The 17,392-nt window shown below is 44.9% G+C and overlaps 1 protein-coding gene across 5 annotated transcripts in view; it reads left to right on the plus strand.

Annotated features, from left to right (window-relative positions):
- RARB (retinoic acid receptor beta) overlaps positions 1 to 17,392 on the plus strand; it is a 946,796-nt gene that overhangs the window by 391,814 nt on the left and 537,590 nt on the right. The window lies entirely within an intron of this gene.

Consider the following 17,392-nt stretch of genomic DNA (forward strand, 5'->3'; position numbering starts at 1 on the left):
CAGATGCCTCCATTCCTCAAGTGCTAATTTAATGGCTAGTAGCTCTCGATCCCCGATGGAGTAGTTCCTCTCCGCCGGAGAGAAGGTCTTAGAAAAAAAACCACAAGTAACAGCATGCCTGGAAGAATTTTTTTGTAGAAGGACCGCTCCCGCTCCTACTGAGGAGGCATCTACCTCCAATAGGAAGGGTTTAGATGGGTCAGGTCTGGAGAGCACGGGAGCAGAAGAAAAGGCAGACTTGAGCTGTTTAAAGGCGTCTTCCGCTTGAGGAGGCCATGACTTAGGATTGGCATTCTTTTTGGTTAAAGCCACGATAGGAGCCACAATGGTGGAAAAATGTGGAATAAATTGTCTGTAATAATTGGCGAACCCCAAAAAACGTTGGATAGCACGGAGTCCGGAGGGGCGTGGCCAATCTAAGACGGCAGAGAGTTTGTCTGGATCCATTTGTAGTCCCTGGCCAGAGACCAAGTATCCTAGGAAAGGAAGAGATTGACATTCAAACAGACATTTCTCCATCTTGGCATAAAGTTGATTGTCACGAAGTCTCTGAAGAACCATGCGGACATGCTGGCGGTGTTCTTCTAGGTTGGCAGAAAAAATCAGGATATCGTCCAGATACACAACAACACAGGAATATAAGAGATCACGAAAAATTTCATTAACAAAGTCTTGGAAGACGGCAGGGGCGTTGCACAGGCCAAAGGGCATGACCAGATACTCAAAGTGTCCATCTCTAGTGTTAAATGCCGTTTTCCATTCATCCCCCTCTCTGATGCGGATGAGATTATAAGCACCTCTTAAGTCCAGTTTGGTAAAGATGTGGGCACCTTGGAGGCGATCAAAGAGTTCAGAGATAAGAGGTAGAGTGTAACGGTTCTTTACCGTGATTTTGTTAAGACCGCGGTAGTCAATGCAAGGGCGTAGGGAGCCATCTTTTTTGGACACAAAGAAAAATCCGGCTCCGGCAGGAGAGGAGGATTTGCGGATAAAGCCCTTTTTTAAATTTTCCTGGATGTACTCAGACATAGCAAGAGTCTCTGGGGCGGACAGAGGATAAATTCTGCCCCGGGGTGGAGTAGTGCCCGGGAGGAGGTCAATAGGACAGTCATAAGGCCTGTGAGGAGGAAGAGTCTCAGCTTGTTTTTTGCAAAACACATCAGCAAAGTCCATATAGGCCTTAGGGAGACCGGTTACAGGGGGAACCACAGGGTCACGGCAGGGAGTACTGGTAACTGGTTTAAGGCAGTCCTTGAAACAAGAGGTACCCCAACTCTTGATCTCCCCTGTGGACCAATCCAGGGTTGGGGAATGGTGTTGAAGCCAGGGTAGTCCAAGGAGAATTTCGGAAGTGCAATTGGAGAGGACCAAAAACTCAATTTTTTCGTGATGAGGTCCGATGCACATTAGGAGGGGTTCCGTGCGGTAACGCACGGCACAGTCCAATCTTTCATTGTTAACGCAATTGATGTAGAGAGGTCTGGCGAGACTGGTCACTGGGATGTTGAACCTGTTGATGAGAGAGGCCAAAATAAAGTTTCCTGCAGATCCGGAATCCAAGAAGGCCTTAGTGGAGAAGGAGAAGGTAGAGGCAGATATCCGCACAGGCACAGTAAGACGTGGAGAAGCAGAGTTGACATCAAGGACTGTTTCACCTTTGTGCGGAGTCAGCGTACGTCTTTCCAGGCGGGGAGGACAGATAGGACAATCCTTCAGGAAGTGTTCGGTACCGGCACAGTACAGGCAGAGATTCTCCATGCGGCGTCGTGTCCTCTCTTGAGGTGTCAGGCGAGACCGGTCAACTTGCATAGCCTCCACGGCGGGAGGCACAGGAACGGATTGCAGAGGACCAGAGGAGAGAGGAGCCGGGGAGAAAAAACGCCTCGTGCGAACAAAGTCCATATCCTGGCGGAGCTCCTGACGCCTTTCGGAAAAACGCATGTCAATGCGAGTGGCTAGATGAATGAGTTCATGTAGGTTAGCAGGAATTTCTCGTGCGGCCAGAACATCTTTAATGTTGCTGGATAGGCCTTTTTTAAAGGTCGCGCAGAGGGCCTCATTATTCCAGGAAAGTTCTGAAGCAAGAGTACGGAATTGCACGGCGTACTCGCCATCGGAAGAATTACCCTGGACCAGGTTCAGCAGGGCAGTCTCAGCAGAAGAGGCTCGGGCAGGTTCCTCAAAGACACTTCGAATTTCCGAGAAGAAGGAGTGTACAGAGGCAGTGACGGGGTCATTGCGGTCCCAGAGCGGTGTGGCCCATGACAGAGCTTTTCCAGACAGAAGGCTGACTACGAAAGCCACCTTAGACCTTTCAGTAGGAAACTGGTCCGACATCATCTCCAAGTGCAGGGAACATTGTGAAAGAAAGCCACGGCAAAACTTAGAGTCCCCATCAAATTTATCCGGCAAGGATAGTCGTAGGCCTGAGGCGGCCACTCGCTGCGGAGGAGGTGCAGGAGCTGGCGGAGGAGATGATTGCTGAAGCTGAGGTAGTAGCTGCTGTAGCATCACGGTCAGTTGAGACAGCTGGTGGCCTTGTTGCGCTATCTGTTGTGACTGCTGGGCGACCACCGTGGTGAGGTCGGCGACAACTGGCAGAGGAACTTCAGCGGGATCCATGGCCGGATCTACTGTCACGATGCCGGCTGGCAGGAGGTGGATCCTCTGTGCCAGAGAGGGATTGGCGTGGACCGTGCTAGTGGACCGGTTCTAAGTCACTACTGGTGTTCACCAGAGCCCGCCGCAAAGCGGGATGGACTTGCTGCGGCGGTAGTGACCAGGTCGTATCCACTAGCAACGGCTCAACCTCTCTGACTGCTGAAGATAGGCGCGGTACAAGGGAGTAGACAGAAGCAAGGTCGGACGTAGCAGAAGGTCGGGGCAGGCAGCAAGGATCGTAGTCAGGGGCAATGGCAGGAGGTCTGGAACACAGGCTAGGAACACACAAGGGAACGCTTTCACTGGCACAATGGCAACAAGATCCGGCGAGGGAGTGCAGGGGAAGTGAGGTATAAATAGGGAGTGCACAGGTGAACACACTGATTAGAACCACTGCGCCAATCAGCGTCGCAGTGGCCCTTTAAATCGCAGAGACCCGGCGCGCGCGCGCCCTAGGGAGCGGGGCCGCGCGCGCCGGGACAGGACCGACGGAGAGCGAGTCAGGTACGGGAGCCGGGGTGCGCATCGCGAGCGGGCGCCACCCGCATCGCGAATCGCATCCCGGCTGGAGGCAGTATCGCAGCGCACCCGGTCAGTGGATCTGACCGGGGCGCTGCGGGAGCGAGAGTGTAGCGAGCGCTCCGGGGAGGAGCGGGGACCCGGAGCGCTCGGCGTAACAATATGTCCACTTAAAATATTGGAAAGTTAATTTAACCCTTAACTACCCCCATTTGTGAGGGTCGGGGGTTTTTGTTTAAAGTTCCATGCAAATCTATGGGAAATGTATGTTCCCACTTAACTTCCGTACGGCTGGAGATATTTCAATAATACCTGGTACTCATATTACCTATATGTCAAATAAAAATATATGATAGTTAAATTAACCCTTACCTACACCCTTATATAAAAGATGGGTTTTTGTTTCATGCAAGTATATGGGACTTCTGTTACCTTACTCCACAAACTCCGCTCTGCATCTTCTGGTCAATGTGCTAGTCTGGCTTGCAAGCCACACCCCATCTCACAAATACACGGCCGCTGTTTAAAGGTTAGCTCCCACCATCCTATTTTTTTTCTGTCCCTGCATATTGCCAATCTATCCCTAACCCCCTTCCTGCTTTTAATTTTTCTTTTTACTATATTAAAAATAACTTTTTGTCTGCCTGGTAGTGTGCTCACTACCATGCAGACTTCCTTAGCAGGCACCACGTCACTGATGCCTGCTGGGGACAACACTTCCGCCCTTACTTTATCTACACAGGGTGTCTCCAGCTGTTTCACCACTACAACTCCCAGCTTGCCCTGACATCTATAGGCTGTCAGCGCATGCTGGATGTTGTAGTAGTGAAACAGCTGGAGGCACCCTGTGTAGATAAACTACAAGTTAGTGCCATGCTACGGCGCTAGCCCGTTCCCTCCGTCAAAGCCCCCCCATACCCCGTTCCCTCCATCACAACCCCGTCCGCCCACATACCCCGTTCCCTCCATCACAAACCCCCTGCCCTCATACCCCGTTCCCTCTTACTTACAGATACTGCAGAGTCCGGCAGCGGGCGTGCAGGGGCAGTGGCGGCGAAAACATATGCGGGAGGAGTGGCCTTCCAGCCAGTGACCTAGGAGCCAATGCACTCGCTCCCGCCTGTCTGATTGACAGGCAGGGAGCGAGAGCAGCCCAAATGAAAAAGGACTGATTGCCAGGCCAAAATCAGTCCTTTTTCAGGCATGACATGATGCCAGGCTGCATCCGGCCACTAGGAGGGAGACCCCTAGTGGTCGATTTTCAAATGTAAATTACACCATGTTAATAAAAAAAAAAATAATGAAACTATATTAGAGATATGTTGTAGTACATATGTACTACAACATATAAAAAAAAAGTTGGTGACAGTGCCCATTTAAGCCCCACCCCTTCTATTTTCTACCCTTTTTGTGCATCGGTCTGGCTTGCAAATATCACCCAGTCCCACAAAGCCATGTCCCCTTCTATTTTCAGCTTACAATATCTTCATCACAAATCAGTCCCACCTGAGGACAGCATATGAGGACGGGATATGAGGACGGGATATGGGGTCGGGATATGAGGTCGGCATAAGAGGACAGGATATGAGGACGGGATAGGAGGTCAGGATATGAGGACGGGATATGGGGTTGGGACATGACAACAATATATGAGGATGGGATATGAAGTCAAAAGCTTCCTCCTTTGTTGATTTTCCTCTCTAACAAGGATTAGGAAGTAGAAACTGGGCAACACCGAGTGCTCAGCTAGTACTATCATAAAAGGCAAAAGCCATTGGTTTTATAATTTAATAAGAACCTTCTTTGGAGGTTTGCAGAATAACCTTTTATTTCTAGAAGCTATTTACAATGCAATCCCTTTTTTATGAATGCATTTGTTGGTAAATTTTATCCAACCAAGCCTAACAGTGTTCTTAGTACAATCGTATGCAAAAGTTTAGGCACCCCTGACAATTTCCATGATTTTAATTTATAAATAATTGGGTGGTTGAAACTTCATTTGTCAAAGACAGATGCTCGTCACTGCTAGCCGACCAAGGACCGATCAGAGCAGTCCCTAGTCCTGCTAAAACATACAGTCATGGCCGTAAATGTTGGCACCCCTGAAATTTTTCAAGAAAATTAAGTATTTCTCACCGACCTGGAGCAGTTTACAAAGGAAGAGTGGTCCAACATTCTGGCTGAGAAGTGTAAGAAGCTTATTGGTGGTTATAGGAAGCTACTGATGTCAGTTAGTTTTTCCAAAGAGTGTGAAACCAAATATTAAGTTAAGGGTGCCAATAATTTTGTTCAGCCCAGCCCGTTTGGTGTGACATTATGTCAAATTTGCTTTTGTTTCCTCCCTTTTTTGGTTTAGTTCCAATACACACAAAGGGAATAAACATGTATATAGCAAAACCTGTGTTACTGCAATCCTTTTCTGTGAGAAATACTTTATTTTCTTGAAAAATTTCTTCAGGGGTGCCAACATTTACGGCCATGACTATATTTCTTTGTAAATACAAAAATCTTGCAGTCCACATGGGTCACTTGAGGGTGTGTGGTATGATTCTGCCAGTTCGGATCCTTTGCAGGCATGACGGGGAGTCTATAATTTATATTATGATGTCCAGAGAGCCAAAGGGAGCTCCTCTCCTTCCGGGTCCTACCAGTCAGGCAACCATATATGGCCTAAGTGGGGGTACTGCCCAACCAAGGACAAACAGCGTAATAAAATATGGTGCGCATTTCCTCTATTTCAGAAATGATGACTAAATATATGTCCCACGAATAAAGCATTTGTGAAAAAAAATCTCATTTCAAATTTTTTCCACTGACTTGAATATTTTAGGTGGTGTAGTTTCGAAAATGGGGTCACTTCTGGCGGGCATTATTGTTCTGTAAGATAGAATGCTTTGCAAGCATGAATTGTGGCCTATAATTTGTATAATGATATCCTGAAAACCAAATGGCACTCCTCTCATTTTGGGTCCCACCATGTGGCCAAGCATCCAAATATGGCCTAAGCGTGTGTGCTGCCTAACAAGGGACAAGCAGGGTAATAAAATTTGGGGTGCATTCCATTCATGTTTAACAGCTATTTTTAAGAAAATGTATCCCACAAATGGTGTATATGTGAAAAAAAAGCTACTTTAAATATTTTACACTGATTTATGCCAATACCATCAACACAAAAAGGCCTCAAAAAATACATTACTAACCCGGTTAAATACTTTAGGGTGTGTAGTTTTTAAAAGGGGTCTTGTCGTGGTGCAGTATGGTGCTGACAGTTTCATTCCTTTGCAGGCATGGAGTTGGACCTATAATTTTTATAATGATGTCCTTAAGGACTCAGCCCATTTTTACCTTAAGGACTCAAAACAATCTTCGTTTTTTGCACTTTTTCCTCCTCATCTTCTAAAAATCATAACGCTTTCAATTGTGCACCTACAGACCCATATAAGGGCTTGTTACATTACATATGTTATAATATAATCTCCGGCGAAACAAAATAAAAATATTTGTGGCGTGAAATGAAAAAAAAAGAATCCATTTTGCTAATTTTTAGGGCTTCCATTTTTACGCAGTGCACTTTTCGGTAAAAATGACACATTATCTTGATTCGATAGGTCCATACGGTTACAGTGATACCCAATTTATGTAGGTTTTATTTATTTTACTACTGTGCCGTGGTCTGTAGTTTTCATCGGTACTATTTTTGTTTTGATGGAACTTTTTGATCACTTTTTATAAATCATTTTTATTGTATATGAAGGGACCAAAAATTCACAATTTTGGACTTTGGTATTTCATTTTTTTACGTGTATGCCATGAACTGTGCGGTTTAGCTAACCTTATATTTTAATAGTTCAGACATTTATGCACACGGTGGTACCACATAAGATAATTTCTTTATTACATTATTTTATTTAAAAAATTTTAAGAAAAAAAAATTATTTTCTTCTTATTTTTTTTAACCAATTTTTACTTTTTTTTTTTTTAGGCATGGAGCAGTAGATCACCGTTCGGACGACGAGGAGGCAGGTGCAGGCCCTCCTGTCGTCCAGTAAGCTTTTCAGAACATCGCGATTCTGTCGTGATAGTCCCGATCAGCTCCACTGAGCTGCCGGGATAGTTTTACTTTCAGTTTAGACGATGCAACCAACTTTGAACATGGCATCTAAAGAGTTAATGCCGGGCATCGACCCGATCTGCGGTGCCCGGCATTAGCTGTGGGTCCTAGCTGCCCGTAGCAACCAGTACCCTCAGGGTTTAACCCGTTCTCTGCTCGTGAGAATGGTTTAAAACGCGTTAGCGGGATCAGGGCGTACAGGTACGCCCTGAGTCCTTAAGGACACCCTGCATCCTTAAGGGATTAACCTGTTATGGACCAAGGACGTTTAGGTATGCCCTTGCACCCTGGTACTTAACCCCTTAACGACGCAGGACGTATATTTACGTCCTGCGCCGGCTCCCGCGATATGAAGCGGGATCGCGCCGCGATCCTGCATCATATCGCGTCGGTCCCAGCGCTCATCAACGGCCGGGACCCGCGGCTAATACCACACATCGCCGATCGCGGCTATGTCCGGTATTAACCCTTTAGAAGCGGCGGTCAAAGCTGACCGCCGCTTCTAAAGTGAAACTGAAAGTGACCCGGCTGCTCAGTCAGGCTGTTCGGGACCGCCGCGGTGAAATCGCGGCGTCCCGAACAGCTGACCGGACACCGGGAGGGCCCTTACCTGCCTCCTCGGTGTCCGATCGACGAATGACTGCTCCGTGCCTGAGATCCAGGCAGGAGCAGTCAAGCGCCGATAATGCTGATCACAGGCGTGTTAATACACGCCAGTGATCAGCATAGGAGATCAGTGTGTGCAGTGTTATAGGGCCCTATGGGACCTATAACACTGCAAAATAAATGTAAAAAAAAGTGTTAATAAAGGTCATTTAACCCCTTCCCTAATAAAAGTTTGAATCACCCCCCTTTTCCCATAAAAAAAATAAGTGTAAAAAAAAAAAATATAAACATATGTGGTATCGCCGCATGCGTAAATGTCCGAACTATAAAAATATATCATTAATTAAACCGCACGGTCAATGGCGTACGCGCAAAAAAATTCCAAAGTCCAAAAAAGCGCATTTTGGTCACTTTTTATACCATTAAAAAAATGAATAAAAAGTGATCAAAAAGTCCGATCAAAACAAAAATCACACGGATAAAAACTTCAGATCACGGCGCAAAAAATGAGTCCTCATACCGCCCTGTACGTGGAAAAATAAAAAAAGTTATAGGGGTCAGAAGATGACATTTTTAAACGTATAAATTTTCCTGCATGTAGTTATGATTTTTTCCAGAAGTGCGACAAAATCAAACCTATATAAGTAGGGTATCATTTTAACCGTATGGACCTACAGAATAATGATAAGGTGTACCGAAATATGCACTGCGTAGAAACGGAAGCCCCCAAAAGTTACAAAATGGCGTTTTTATTTTAATTTTGTTGCACAATGATTTTTTTTTCCGTTTCGCCGTGCATTTTTGGGTAAAATGACTAATGTCACTGCAAAGTAGAATTGGCGAAGCAAAAAATAAGCCATAATATTGATTTTTAGGTGGAAAATTGAAAGGGTTATGATTTTTAAAAGGTAAGGAGGAAAAAACAAAAGTGCAAAAACGGAAAAACCCTGAGTCCTTAAGGGGTTAAGGACCAAGGGCCAACCTGTACACCCTCGGCATTACCGATCACCACCGGGCGGTGATCGGAATGGGATGCCTGCCTTAATCATTCAGCCCAATGACATCCCAGCCCAGTGACATCGCCCAATGGGGTCCTAACATATCTGTTAGAATTGACCAGTCTCTGATGACCTGACAACACAGAAGAAGAGGGTGATCGCTGGTGTAAGACACACCACCAATCACCCTCTGTACATCGGCGGGAAGTGGCCTCAAGAAGCTCCGCACTTTCCACCCACAGGCAGGGAGAGTTATATTTGTTAAAAAAATTATAGTTTTGGGGCGCAGGCCTTTTATTTTTTTGTGGCTGGACCCTCTTCGCTAAGAAAGAGCAGCTGGACACTGTTAGCAAATCGCCCACCCCATCGCTGATCAGCTCAGTACCACTGATCAGTATTTTTTTGGGTGCAGGCACTTTTTCGGGGATCAAAGCAATTTTTTTCACGGGAGTTTGTGGTTTGTGCCACGAGCAGCAGGGCCCTGCTGTGTGGGCGGGGTAGGGTTCGGGTAGGTGCTTTTTTTATTTAATACATTTTTTTTTGTGTGTGTCTTCTGTGCCCCCCTGCTTCTACTGAGCGCTAATCAGTTACGCACATGACTGAATAGGTATCTGCCCTTTTTTGGTGAAGTTTTTTTTTTTTTCTTTTTTTCTTTCACCCCAGAAAAAATGGCCTGCCGGATATTTCCGGTGGTATTTTCGGTGGAGGAGGCATACACCATGATGCTGAGCAACGCCGAACAAGGCCACAAACCCCCATACAAGGGACCCAGTGCCCCATAGTAGTACGAGTGACCCTGTCGCCCGTGTTAGTTTTCCGGCCTACCAGCCAAGTCCAGCTGTACCCTCTACCAGTGAACTTGTCAGGTGTGCTCCAGAGCACTATGAGCCCATGATTTCTGGGTTTGTTGGGTGTCCAGGAATCCAGAATGACACTGAAATTTACTTTTATTTTATTTTTGTCAGTGAAGACTTTGTCGATCTAATGGTGGAGCAGACAAACCTGTATGCCCAACAGTTTGTGGCCGCACACTAGGGCTCTTTTTGGCTAGGCCCAATGGATGGACCCCAGTTAGTGCAGTCGAGATGAGGATGTATTGGGGCCTCGTGCTGCACATGGGCCTAGTCAAAAATCCTTCCCTTAAGGACCGGGGGTTTTTCCGTTTTTGCATTTTCGTTTTTTGCTCCTTGCCTTTTAAAAATCATAACTCTTTAAATTTTGCACCTAAAAATCCATATGATTGCTTATTTTTTGCGCCACCAATTCTACTTTGTAATGACAACAGTCATTGCGCCCAAAAATCTACGGTGAAACGGAAAAAAAAATCATTGTGAGAAAAAATTGAAAAAAAAAACACGCCGTTTTGTAACTTTTGGGGGCTTCCGTTTCTACGTAGTACATTTTTCGGTAAAAATGACACCTGATATTTATTCTGTAGGTCCATACGGTTCAAATGATACCCTACTTATATAGGTTTGATTTTGTCGTACTTCTGGAAAAAATCATAACTTCATGCAGGAAAATTAATACGTTTAAAATTGTCATTTCTGGCTCATTTTTTGCGCCGTGATCTGAAGTTTTTAACGGTACAATTTTTGCATTGATAGGATTTATTGATCGCTTTTTATTCATTTTTTCATGATATAGAAAGTGACCAAAAATGAACTATTTTGGACTTTGGAATTTTTTTTGCGCGCACGCCATTGACCGTGCGGTTTAATTAACGATATATTTTCATAATTCGGACATTTCTGCACGCGGCGATACCATATATGTTTATTTTTATTTACACTGTGTTTTTTTTTTATGGGAAAAAGGGGGTGATTCAAGGGAAGGGGTTAAATGATATTTATTCACTTTTTTTTCACTTTTTTTTGCAGTGTTATAGCTCCCATAGGGACCTATAACACTGCACACACTGATCTTTCACAGTGATCACTGGTTTCTCATTAGAAACCAGTGATCGATGATTCTGCCGCTTGACTGCTCATGCCTGGACCTCAGGCACTGAGCAGTCATTTGGCGATCGGACAGCGAGGAGGCAGGTAGGGACCCTCCTGCTGTCCTGTAAGCTGTTCGGGATGCCGCGATTTCACAGCGGCTATCCCGAACAGCCCACTGAGCTAACCAGCATGGTTTCAGTTTCACTTTAGGGTTAATAGCGCACGGCACAGCGATCAATGCCGCGCGCTATTAGCCCCGTGGCGCCGCGTTATAGATCGGGAGCGGACACATGACGTTCCAGAACGTCATGTGTCCTTAAGGGGTTAAATCCCTCTACGCTAGATCCATGGCCGCTTATGGGACTCTGTGGAAGAATGAAGGAGGCCTCCAGACACCTATCCTCAGGGGTGAGCAGGGCCTTTACCAGTGAAAACCTGTTGCTGGTCGATTATAAGGACAAGAAGGGTGTCCTTATGCTGACCACAATTCATGGTAATGGCAGCATCCCTGTCCCTGTCTGAGGTACCACACTTACGGCCCTCAAGCCTGATTGTATCGTGGACTACAATCAGTATATGGGAGAAGTTGATCTCTCTGATCAAGTCCTCAAGCCATATAACACCATGCGCAAAACAAGGTACAAAAAGGTTGTGGTATACATGGTCAAGGTTGCCATGTACAACGCATTTGTACTATAGCGGAGTGCTGGCAACACAAGGAAATTCCTCCTATCCAGGAGGTACTCCTAAAGGCCCTGATCTTTGGCGTTAAGCAGGCCCGAGTATTGGTGGAACTGGAGGTGCCCAGATCGTCCCAGGCCAACACTTTCCAGGTGTGATTTCCCACACAAGAAAGAAGGGATGGTCCCACCACTCATGCCCTAATCACCCGGACCCGGGCATTAACAGTTGCTTTAGGGAGTACCACACTTCCATGGAGTAATACATTTATAATCCTCTTTCCCTATTTATTTCCCTTTATTTGACCCAAATGTACCTGTCCACAGTACATTGCCTTCCAAATTTTAAAACCTAAACCCCCCCAAAAAACCTTTACATGATACCCCGGATAACACCTTTTGAGGTATTTTTTTGAAAATGGGTTATGGGTCACCGAGTAACTTGCATTAGGGGTTTTCAAGTTGCCTCAAAAGCTCAGTGCTCTCTTCCCACCTGAGCAGTATGCGCATTTGCAGGCAACAGTTTAGGGACGGCAACACACAAAATATTCCCAGAATGATAAAGCAGAGCATAGAGTTTGGGGAAGGCACAAGTTTTACTTTTGGCAATGCTCTGGGTCATTATTCTCCATACCTAAATGGCATATACCTATTTTACACACACTGCACTACATTCCTGGAAAATAAATTTATAAAACTCTTGTACACTCCAAATTTTCACTTCACCCCTATACATCTTCCTCAGGGGTTGAACTGGCCATTAAGGGGTCACATGTAGGTGTTTCTTTTTTTATTTTCCTCTGAATGTATGTAATTACTGAAGCTACTCATGTCATAGGCCTCAAATGGGAACATAGCTCTATGACTCTATGACGCCCTGTTGTGCACCCGCACAGCACTTTACATCTACATATGGGGTATTTCCTTACTTTGGAAAAAATTGGGCTAGAAATTTTGGGGGCTTTCTCTCGTATTATCCCTTGTGAAAATCTAACATTTGGGGTTACACCAGCATTTCAGTGAAAAAAAATCTAATTTTTAATTATTTGGCCCACTGTTCCAAAGACCTGTGGGGTGTAAATACTCAATTGTACCCCTTGTTACATTCCTTGAGGGATGTAGTTTCCAAAAGGATGGCACATGTGGGGGGGTTCTACTGTTCTGGCACCATGGGAGCTTTTCAAATGCACATGGCCCCCGACTTCAATTCCAGCTAAATTCGCTCTCCAAAAGCCAAATTTTATTCCTTTTTTTCTGAGCATTGTAGTGCACATATTTCCACATATGGTGTACAAAGGGGTTAAACATTTTGGGGGGTATTTACTCCTATTACCCATTGTGAAAAATAAAAAAACCATTGTGGTAACACCAGCATTTTAATGAATAAAAATATAAAATTTTTCATTTTCATTCCCACTTTATCGAAAGTTCAAGTACCTGTCTGCATATGTGATTTTTCCTTACTCGAGAGAAATTGGCTTACAAATTTTGGGTGGCTTTTTTTCCTTTTACTCCTTGCAAAAATAAAAAGTAAATAGTGCTTTAAGAACATGTTAGTGTAAAAAATTGAAAATTTGAGTTTTCTCCTTCACGTTGCTGCTATTCCTATTAAACACCTGAAGGGTTAACACGTTTTCTGAATGTCGTTTGTAATACTTTTAGGGGTGCAGTTTCTATAATTGGGTAATTTATGGGGGATTTCTTATAGAAATGCCCCTCAAATCCACTTCAAACTGAACTGGTCCCAGAAAAATCCAGACTTTAAATTTTTCTTACAAATGTGGAAAATTACTGCAATTTTTTGAAGCCCTCTAATATCTTCAATATGTCAACTTTCTGATGCCAACATAATGTCGACATATTGTGTATGTGAATCAATATATCATTTATTTGGCATGTCCATTTACCTTACAAGCAGAGAGTTTCAAAATGTTCAACATTTTTATGAAATTTTTATATTTTTCAGCAAGAAATGATGCAAGTATCGAAGAAAATTTACCACTTAAAGTAGAATATGTCACAAAAAGCAATCTCTGAATCAGACTGATAAGTAAAAGCATACCTGAGTTAATAATGCAGAAAGTGACAAAGGTCAGATTTGCAAAAAATGTCCTGGTCCTTAACCCCCAAAAGGACCAAGCCCATTTTAGCCTTAAAGGGGTACTTCAGTGAAAAACATATTTTTTTTTCTTTTATCAACTGGTACCAGAAAGTTAAACAGATTTGCAAATTACTTCTATTAAAAAAAATCTTAATCCTTCTAGTACTTATCAGCTGCTGTATGCTCCACAGAAAGTTTAGTTCTTTTCAGTCTGACCACAGTGCTCTCTGCTGATACCTCTGTCCAGGTCAGGAACTGTCCGGAGCAGGAGAGGTTTGCTATGGGGATGTGCTCGTACTCTGGACAGTTCTTGATATGGACAGAGGTGGCTGCAGAGAGCTCTGTGGTCAGACTGAAAAGAACAACTCAACTTCCTGTGGAGCAAACAGCAGTTGATAAGTACTGAAAAGATTCAGTACTGAAAGGATTACTGAAAGTAATTTACAAACTGTTTAACTTTCTGGAACCAGTTGATTTGAAAAAAAATGAGCTTGGTCCTTAAAGGGCTATTCCGCCCCTAGACATCTTATCCCCTATCCAAAGGATAGGGGATAAGATGTCAGATCGCCGCGGTCCCGCTGCTGGAGACCCCTGGGATCCCCGCTGCGGCATCGCGCTATCATTACTGCGCAGAGCGAGTTCGCTCTGCACATAATGATGGGCAGTACAGGGACCGTAGCATTGTTACGTCACGGCTCCACCCCTTGTGATGTAACGGCCCGCCCCTTTCAATACAAGTCTATGGGAGGGGCGTGGCAGTCGTCACGCCCCCTCCCATAGACTTGCATTAAGGGAAGGGGCCGTGATGTCACGAGGGGTGGCGCCATGTGGTCACGCTGCTCCGTCCCCCGTATCGCCCGTCATTACGCACAGAGCGAACTCGCTCTGTGCTGTAATGATAGCGCGGTGCTGCAGCGGGGATCCCGGGGGTCCCCAGCAGTAGGACCGCGGCGATCTTACATCTTATCCCCTATCCTTTGGATAGGGGATAAGATGTCTAGGGGCAGAGTACCCCTTTAACCCCTTAAGGACTCAGCGTTTTTCCGTTTTTGCATTTTCAGTTTTTCCTCATCACCTTCTAAAAATCATAACGCTTTCAATTTTGCACCTAAAAATCCATATTTTGGCTTATTTTGTGCGCAACCAATTCTACTTTGGAGTGACATTAGTCATTTTACCCAAAAATCCATGGCGAAAAGGAAAAAAAAATTGTTGTGCAACAAAATTGAAGAAAAAATTTCATTTTGTAACTTTTGGGGGCTTCCGTTTCTACGCAGTGCATTTTTGGTCAAAATTACACCTTATCTTTATTCTGTAGGTCCATACGGTTAAAATGATACCCTACTTATATAGGTTTGATTTTGTCGCGCTTCTGAAAAAAAATGATAACTACATGCAGGAAAATTTATACGTTTAAAATTGTCATCTTCTGACCCCTGTAACTTTTTTTTTTCCGCGTATGGGTCGGTATAAGGGCTCATTTTTTGCACCGTGTTCTGAAGTTTTTATCTGTACCATTTTTGTGTTGATCGGACTTTTTGATCGCTTTTTATTCATTTTTTCATGATCTAAAAAGTGATCAAAAATACGCTATTTTGGACGTTGGAATTTTTTTGTGCGTACACCATTGACCGTGCGGTTTAATTAATAATATAATTTTATAGTTCGGACATTTACGCACGCGTTTTTATTTACACAGTTTTTTTTATGGGAAAAGGGGGTGATTCAATCTTTTATTAGGGAAGGGGTTAAATGACCTTTGTTAATTTTGTTTTCCACTTTTTTTTTTTTTACAGTGCTATAGCTCCCATAGGGACCTATAACACTGCACACACTGATCTCTTATGCTGATCCCTGCAAAGCCATAGCTTTGCACTGATCAGCGTGATAGGGGCTCGATTGCTCAAGCCTGCAGCTCAGGCTTGGAGCAATCAAACCCCGATCGGATGCCACAGAGTCAGGTAAGGAGACCTCCGCCTGCATCCCAGCTGATCGGAACATCGCGATTTTATCGCGATGTCCCGATCAGCCCGACTGAGCTGCCGGGGAGCGTTTACTTTTGTTTTCAGACGCGGTGATCAACTTTGATCGCCGCGTCTGAAGGGTTAACAGCGCATGGCACAACGATCGATGCCGCACGCTGTTAGCCCAGGGTCCCGGCTATCGTTAGCAGCCGGGACCGACCCGGTGTTTTTCACGCCGGGACCGACCCGGTGTTTTTCACACCGGGACCGAGCTCATGGCGTACAGGTACGCCCTGAGTCCTTAAGAGGTTAATGGGTTAAGGGGTGTACAGGCTGAATTGTCTTGGCCCCTGAGGGGTTATGGTGGCCAATTGCAAATAGTTGTTCTGTTTGACTCTCCTCTGATGAATGGCAACATGGGGGCCTCAATACAATTCTCAAATGACCTGAAAACAATTGTTCAACCTTATGGTTTTGGGGAAGGCTACAATCGCAGAGATTTAAAGGGGTATTCCAATGAAAATACATTTTTTTCATATCAACTGGCTCCAGAAAGTTAAGCAGATTTATAAATTACTTCTATTAAAAAATTTCAATTCTACCAGTACTTATAAGCTGCTGAATTGAATTGTTCTTTTCTGTCTGACAAGTGCTCTCTGCTGACACCTCTGTCTCTCTCAGGAACTGTTCATAGCAGGAGATGTTTCCTATGGGGATTTACTGCTACTCTGGACAGTTCCTGAGACAGACAGGTGTCACCAGAGAGCACTGTTGTCAGACAGAAAAGAACAACTCAACTTCAGCAGCTGATAAGTATGGGTAGGATTAAGATTTTTAATAGAAGTAGTTTACAAATTTGTTTAACTTTTTGAACCCATTTGAGAAGAAAAAAATAGTTTTTCATCGGTATCCCCCTTTAAAGGGGTACTCCGGTGCTTAGACATCTTATCCCCTATCCGAAGGATAGGGGATAAGATGTCTGATCGCGGGGGTCCCACCGCTGGGGACCCCCGTGATCTTGCACGCAGTACCCCAGTTAAAATCAGTCCCCGGAGCATGTTCGCTCTGGGTCTGATTACCAGCGACCACAGGGCCGGCGGCGTGTGACGTCACACCTCTGCCCCTGTGTGACGTCACGCTCCGCCCTTCAATGCAAGGCTATGGGAGGGGCATGACAGCGATCATGCCCCCTCCCATAGGCTTGCATTGAGGGGTGGAGCTTGACATCACACAGGGCGGGGCCTTGACGTCACAACGCTCCGGCCCCGTGATCAACAGTAATCAGACCCGGAGCGAACACGCTCCGGGGACTGATTGTAAACGGGGTGTGGCGTGCAAGATCACGGGGGTCCCCAGCGTCTTTGTCAGTGTCTACCAGGAGGAACCTAGTAAGGAAATGAAAGACCACAGGCACATATCTTGTTAAGGTAAGAAATGGCATAACAAGTAAAAATTCGGAAAGGCAAAGACAAAGGATCTCCAAAGACCTACATTGTGTTGCTGCAGATGGTGTCACTGTGCATCGTTTAACAATTCAGTACACTTTGCACAAGGAGAAGCTGTATGAGAAAGTGACGCGGAAGTAGCTTTTTCTGCACACACACCACAAAGAGAGTCGCTTGAGGTATACATACACACATTTGGACAAGCCAGCTTAATTTTGGAAGAAGGTGCTGTGGATTGATAAAACAAAGTTGGAGTTATTTGGTCATAGCAAGGGGTGTTATCCATGGTGTTAAAAGAACACAGCTTTCCAAGACAAACACTTACTACCCACAGTAACATTTGGTGGAGTTTCCATCATGCAGT

Source organism: Hyla sarda, chromosome 5 (genome assembly GCF_029499605.1).
Source record: "Hyla sarda isolate aHylSar1 chromosome 5, aHylSar1.hap1, whole genome shotgun sequence".
Classification (NCBI taxonomy): Eukaryota; Metazoa; Chordata; class Amphibia; order Anura; family Hylidae; genus Hyla; species Hyla sarda.